Source organism: Mus caroli, unplaced genomic scaffold (assembly GCF_978045245.1).
Source record: "Mus caroli unplaced genomic scaffold, Mus_caroli_1 scaffold_9, whole genome shotgun sequence".
NCBI lineage: Eukaryota > Metazoa > Chordata > Mammalia > Rodentia > Muridae > Mus > Mus caroli.
This window is the reverse complement of record NW_028227264.1, coordinates 119,886,027-119,893,398: the sequence shown is the minus strand read 5'-3', so window position 1 is coordinate 119,893,398 and position 7,372 is coordinate 119,886,027.

The window sequence follows — 7,372 nt, the reverse complement described above, 5'->3', positions numbered from 1 at the left end:
AGCTCCCCCAGAGATTTATACATTACATATATATATATATATATATATATATATGTATGTATATATATATTTTTTTAAAGGTTCCTGTCATCTAGGAACCTTAGAAGAGTCCCGTTAGGGAGGGTAGTCATTTAAATTCAGCCTAAAGTGACTTCACTATGGCAATGGACCAAACCTTTACATATGGGCATATATATATTACCTACAGAGGCCCCTATCAGAACCTGACACTGTCCTTGATTTGAATGAAGTCATCAGAAAGCCAGGTCCTCTCCTTAATCATGGCAAAGCCAATTCACATCAGTCCATTGTTCCTGTTCTACAGATTTTAGTTGTGTTTTCCAAGTGACATATTTAAGTGCACCTCTGTCATGGTCACTCAACCAACATTGCTTGCTTGGTTAATTTCTATAGATTCCAGCCTTACAGACTTTTGAATTCTCATGCTCCAATTGCTGAGTAATTCTTAAAATCTCATTACTTGAGTGTCCCATTTAATCTCAAATCAAATCTAGCAGGGGCATGAGTGGACTCGACAGAAATAAACCACCATCGGAAATAACCATTGAAATAGGACCGTGAAGTTGGATGTCAAACAATAGGGTATTGTGAATAATACCCTCTCCAGAAGGTGCTCTCTGATAGCTACAGCAAAGGGAAACATATGATAAAAATAAATATGGCTTCCACGCTACCACAGTCCTTTCACCACTCCGTCCATGTGGGGACAATAAGCCATAGCTCTGCTCTGCGTTTTTCTCTTTGTTTAAAAAAAGAAGAAGAGAAGAAGAAAAAGAAAGAAAAACTCTTCCTGGCAAATAATAAATTTATAGCAAAGGGAATTTCTTTGTGACTCAAGTGTCCATGTCTTCAAGTTATTTCTTTTAGGCGCATAAATTCTATTAGGCTGTGTGCAGAAAGTTTGTTAGGGAAGCTTGGGACCAGTGGGACCAGGTAAATGGCTGCTAGTTTAAGAGCAAAGTGGGCCGTTCACATTAGAAACTTCTCGGCTCTCTGTGATATTGCTGGTTGAATACTCATGGCTGCCGCTTCAGTCAACACTAGATTTGGGCAACAGCCCACATTCACTCATTATATTTGGATAAAGATCAATTGGGGGAAAGCTAACGTGGCGTGCTTATATGTGTATATCTGGTCGGCCATCTGTGTACACTTCAGAATACTGCATCTTTATTTACATTTTCGAAATGGTTTTGTTCTTAAAACTATTTCAGTGTTAAAGCAAATGGCTTATTCCAGTTTTGTTTTGTTTTTTTAACACAAACGGGGAGCTTCTAAGAGAGCCATTCCTTGTACAGTGAGTATCTTTACTTAAGCAAACTCTCAAGTGGTTTTTATGAGTCAACACTACCCAGGCCACTAAATATTTTTGTTTGAAATAATAAGATCACTTGAATAGATAAGAAAACAAAGAATTGATCTTGTCTACATTTCAGTAACAAATAAACAGGTGTGATGACCCATACTTGAAATCTTAGCACTCAGGAATTTGAAACAGGAAGGTCACAAGTTCAAGTCTAGACTGGGTTAGATAGCAAGACTCCGTCTCCAACAAAGAAACAAACAAACAAACAAACAAACACATCGCTAGTGGTTCTGAACTGGAAAGTCCTAAGCTGTACCTTTGCCGCCCTGTCTAGGGCATCAGTTCTCGGCCTGTGGGTCATGACCCTTTTGGGGGTCAAATGACTTTTTTCCACAGTGGTCTCATATCAGATAGCCTGCATATTGGATATTTTCATCACTATTAATAAAAGTAGCAAAATTACAATATGAAGCAGCCACAAAATAACTTTGTGGTTGGAGGATCACACAACATGAGGAACTGTATTGAAGGGTGACAGCGTCAGGATCTTTGAGACCCCCTGCTCTGGAGCCTTGTTCTTTAAAGGAAGCCTAGGGTAACATTAAGCACAAAAGGAGGCGTCAGCTCTCAGAAACTTCTCTTACCACTGAGCAAATGATTTCTTCTTGTCTGTTAAATTAAATAGTAAACATTGGAGGAACGTGACATGATTTAGAGACTTTTTTATGTTCTATTTTTCTAACAAAATGGTTTTTTTTCGTTTGTTTTGTTATATTTCACACAAGCGTGACTGACTGGAAATTTTTAAGTGCTTTCTGCTCTGCCCGTATAGTTTGAAAGCCAGTGGTCTCAGCTATGGAGTGGCCTGCAGACGCAGGTAACAGTATTATGAAGGAAATATGGGTTTACATCCATACATCCACACTTGCATACATACCACACATGCACCACACACATCCCAATGCTGATCCATATAACACAACAGACAGTCCTATGCAAACAAAGCCCAAAGCTCAGTGAATCTATTTTCTCAACCAACCAAGGAGATTGCTCAGCTAGGTTGGTCTGATTGAATGGTTGAACCAAAATGTGTGTGGGATGGATTGCCCCCCTCCCCCCACCCAGCCCTCCCTCCCTTCCTCTTTTTGTTCTCCTGTTCTATGTAAAAGCCATAGCCCTCCCTCTCTCTTTAAAGAGTTATGCCAAGAAGCAGTACTTACAGTCATCAATAAAATATAGCTAGACAGAGGAGGGAAAAAGAGATGTGGAAGATATGCAGAGAAAGGAAACTCTGTGGGGGGTAGGGACACCAGAATACACTGGACACCAGAATACACTGGACACCAGAGTACACTGGACACCAGAGTACACTGGACACGAGAGTACACTGGAACACCAGAGTACACTGGAACACCAGAGTACACTGGAACACCAGAGTACACTGGACACCAGAGTACACTGGAACACCAGAGTACACTGGAACACCAGAGTACACTGGAACACCAGAGTACACTGGACACCAGAGTACACTGGACACCAGAGTACACTGGACACCAGAGTACACTGGACACCAGAGTACACTGGACACCAGAGTACACTGGACACCAGAGTACACTGGACACCAGAGTACACTGGACACCAGAGTACACTGGACACCAATGCCCTCAACAAGCTAAAGAAAACCCCCTCATGAGTCTCCTGCAGTTCATGCTTCCTGGATACTTTTATTGATATATTTTCATCATCTAGAAAAGGAATATATATATATGTATATACACACATATACACACACATACACACACACATATATATATACACACACACATACATACATACATATATATGTATGTATATATATATTTATACATATATGTATATGTATGTGTATATATATATATATATATATATATAATCATATAATCAGAATTGGCATGTCTTCTAAAAGTCACTCGTGAACATTCCTGGTGAGGCCCCATAACTGCCACTCACCCCAGATGAACAGGGTGTAACACAGGACTTACATTATACCCAAGCCACTTTCCCACAGACTGTGAGATATGGAGGGTTAAAAACAGGGCCCCCACCCCCGGCTGACTGTATGTCCTCCACCCAAGCCGCCCCTCGACTGTGCTCAATACAGTGCAGATTGGCTCGGCATCACCTGTGACTAATGTTAGACACATGCCTGGGAGTTTTTGACAGCTTTTGTGTTTCATTTCACAATCAAGGGAACGAACAGGCTTGCCCAGTTCACAAGGAAACAGAGAGACGGGTCTGTGTGCCTCAAGCTCTGCAGTCCATTTTTCTTCTTTGTCTGCTCCGAAAATGGAATTCCCTGGGGTTTATACTCTGGTTTTGTCTTCTGCACTATCCTCTTCTCCCGTCCATTATCTGCACCACGACCCACTCCCCTCCCCCACCCTCGTGGGCTTTGGCTACAAATCAGAACAGCTCTCCAGGGCTAGAACCACATTGCAGCCCTCCTGTGTTTCCTAAGGATTTTCCTTCGTTCCCCAGATATTTTTTTCCTGGCTTCCTCCAGGTGGGGTTCTGACCACAGAAACTGAAGCTAGCCCCCACCCCAACTGTAGAAGTTTATTGAAGTATGGTACGATAGTCTTACAAATGTCATTTTCTCCCTACTGTAAATCAAGGGACAGCTGTCTTTGGAATAAATTCCAAATAGTTGGTCTGGAAATGAACTTGGCAGTAGGTCCCTCCTCCATCCTGGCTGACATCTCCCCATTCATTGCTTTTCCGCTTTCATCCATTCATTGTTTGATGAGTCTATAAATACATCTCATCTGCTTCTACTTTGCTTTTTAAGAATAAACTGATACCAAACACGCTGCCTTAATTACATCCACAGGCAAAGCATAACAAGTTAAAGTGTTGTCACAATATAGTTTTAGAACTTGACATTGCTCATTATGCCAGCTGTGATAAAACTGGGTAATGAAAAAAAAATCTTAATTCAAATGTATAAATGAGTAATCCATCAGGAAAGACACTTTTAACATTGATGGATGAAAGTGCCTAGAAACCTGTTATGCAAAGGAAGGGGCCAGAGCCGGGAGGCATGGCCCCCTCTGAAACTGAACAAGTCAGTTCCTCCAAATTCAAGTCAGACTTGGAACACTGTCCCCAAGGCGACCTTGAGTGTCCTCATTACGAGGTGGCCACTGACTCACGAGGATCTGAATCACAAGCACAGAAGGAAGAGGCAGACCGACTCTGACTCACTCCCAGAAAGCCCTAGTTTGGGAAAGTTCTACCTCTGGGATGCAGATGAGTCTTAAAGAAAAGGACACCTTATCACTCATACCTTGTTGTTGGAAAATTACTTCTTTAATGCCTTTGATTGACATAATAGGGTTTGTAAGTTTCAGACAACAGAAGCCCATTGAAGAATGGGCATTCTGTAAATTTTAAAGAAAATTTTATTTGCCGAAGTCATTTTCCACACAAAACACAATCATTTACACACACACACCCACCCACACACACACATTGAGCAGCTGTTTGCATTCACTAAAGACTTCAAACAGTGCAAATTTAAACCATTATTACATATGTCAAATGAATTACCCTCACCCATTCTGCAATTATACTTTGCAAACCCAGCAAAGAATGCAGCCTGTCTGTGAGTCACTAACACATAACCCTGAGATACACTGCTCCTAAAAAAAAAAAAAAAAAAATTAAAGCTAATGGGGGCATGGTGGTACACACTTTAATCCCAACAGAGAAAAGGCAGAGGGTGTCTGTGAGTTCCAGGCCAGTCTGATGTGCGCATAGTAAGGCCCTGCCTCATGATCAAAAGCAAAAAATAAAACAAACAAAACCATTGCAGAAGAAGACGTGGACATGGTGCTGAAAATACACTTGGGGAGGACAACAACAACAAAAAAAACAAACAAAAAACTTGGGAAGCCAACATCTATCTCTGAGTAAGAAGTAAAGGTCAGCAAAAAACTCCCAAGACAGGGAACTATTAGAGCGCTCTTCTTATCACACACAGAGAGCCACAAGAGAGCAGCAGCTAATATACCTTGAGTTGTGCGTGAAAACTGGTAGACATCAGAAAGATTTTAAGTGATTTAAAAGAAGGTAAGACTTACAGATGGTCCAACTGCTTGGCTGCAAGATGAATCCAGGAAGAGTGACAACCAGATGTTTCACAGATTGTATAAGAACTATTCTAAACAGATAGGATTGGACGGTAAGAAAAAGTCACTGTGGCAAAATACAAGAAATGATGGGCCAAGCTTGTGGTGGTGTGAATATGCTTGGCCCAGGGAATGTGTGGCACTATTTGGAGGTGTGGCCTTGTTGGCATGGGTGAGACCTTTTTGGAGGTAGTGTGTCACTGTGAGTGTGGGCTTTAAGACCCTCATCCTAGGGCTGGAGAAATGGCTCAGCAGTTAAGAGCTCCAACTGCTCTTCCAGAGGTCCTGAGTTCAATATCCAGCAACCACGTGGTGACTCACAACCATCTGTAATGGGATGAGATGCCCTCTTCTGGTGTGTCTGATGACAGCAACAGTGTACTCATATAAATAAATAAATAATTCTTTAAAAAAAAAAAAGAGGACCCTCATCCTAGCTGCCTGGAAGCCCATCTTCTCCTGTTTGCCTTCAGAACAAGATGTTGAACTCTCAGCTCCTCCTGCACCATGCCTGCCTGGATGCTGCCATGTTCCCGCCTTGATGATAATGAACTGAACCTCTGAGCCTGTAAGCCAGCCCCAATTAAATTCTCTCCTTATAAGAGTTGCCTTGGACATGGTGTCTGTTCACAGCAGCAAAACCCTAAGACACTGCTGGACCCATTCATCACTGGAAATATTTACTGGTGGAGACTGTGGGAGAGCTGACTTGAAGAACCATCCCCCTTGTTGACAGAAAAGAGGAAACTCAATATGCACACTGGGAGATTTCAAATTCTGAGGAGCCCTGGGCAGCACAAACATGGCGCTGGGTATTTTCTTACAACGTACTCATTGAGAGAATCAGAAATAAATTACACTCAGAGAAATAGAGTCCTGGATTGTCATGTGCACCCGACTTTCACTTCAGTAAGGGTGCTATGAGCTGCTTATATCATAAACCACCATTTTGAACACCAAGCGATGAGGGATCCCCTGGTGGGATATTGCCAGTTAACACGTTGGCAGAAATGCCAGCAGACAGACAATTCTATAAGCTCACAAAACCATTAGGTTTCTCCTCTGGGCACATGAGAATGATACCCAGCAGTCCTCCTGCTTCCAGATGGCATCTTGTGACAACAGATGGCCAGTGGACACACATACATGCAGATACCTCCACCCTGGTCCTTAAAATGGCAGCTTCTCAATGTTGTTTGTTTGTTTTGTTTGTTTGTTTGTTTTCTCTCTCGTTGCTGCACAGCTATCAATATGGCAGCTCCAGCATAGACTTGTAGGGAGGCCCCAGGCCATTGCAGAGCCACTGGGAGAGAGAGGCAGGTCTCCTGTAGCCATCCTAATGAAGAGATTCGGGAGACCGAGGAAATGGCTGTGTAGATAAGATGCCAGCCACCGAGGCTGACAATCTGAGTTCCATGCCCAGTTCCTACATGGTAGAGAGAAACAACAGGCTCCTACAGGTTGTCCTCTGACGCATGCGCTGTTGGAAGTCCAGTGGTAGGGTCCCTCGCCACCCCCACCCCCCGCTGTGCACGTTCAACACACCGGTTCACTTGCTATCTAAAGATCAATTTGCCAGAATGTTTTCAGGATCAAAAGTGCCTAGCTGTTCATTTTAAAAATGAGTTAACAATTCCCCCTGAAGTCATGTTACTACATAATAGAAGTTAGATCCAAGATCTGCCTTGCCTAAAGTCTCACTTTGTCATACCCTGTGGTCTCTTTATAAAAATTTAGATCTCTGCCTAACTTTGGAGGAGGAAACCAAGAAAATGATCCTACAGCGCCCCCCTTTGAGCACTGGGATGCCAAGACGGAGACATAGACACGACTTACTTTTGTGAATGCTCCTTGGATACCTAGGTGAAGAAATGTC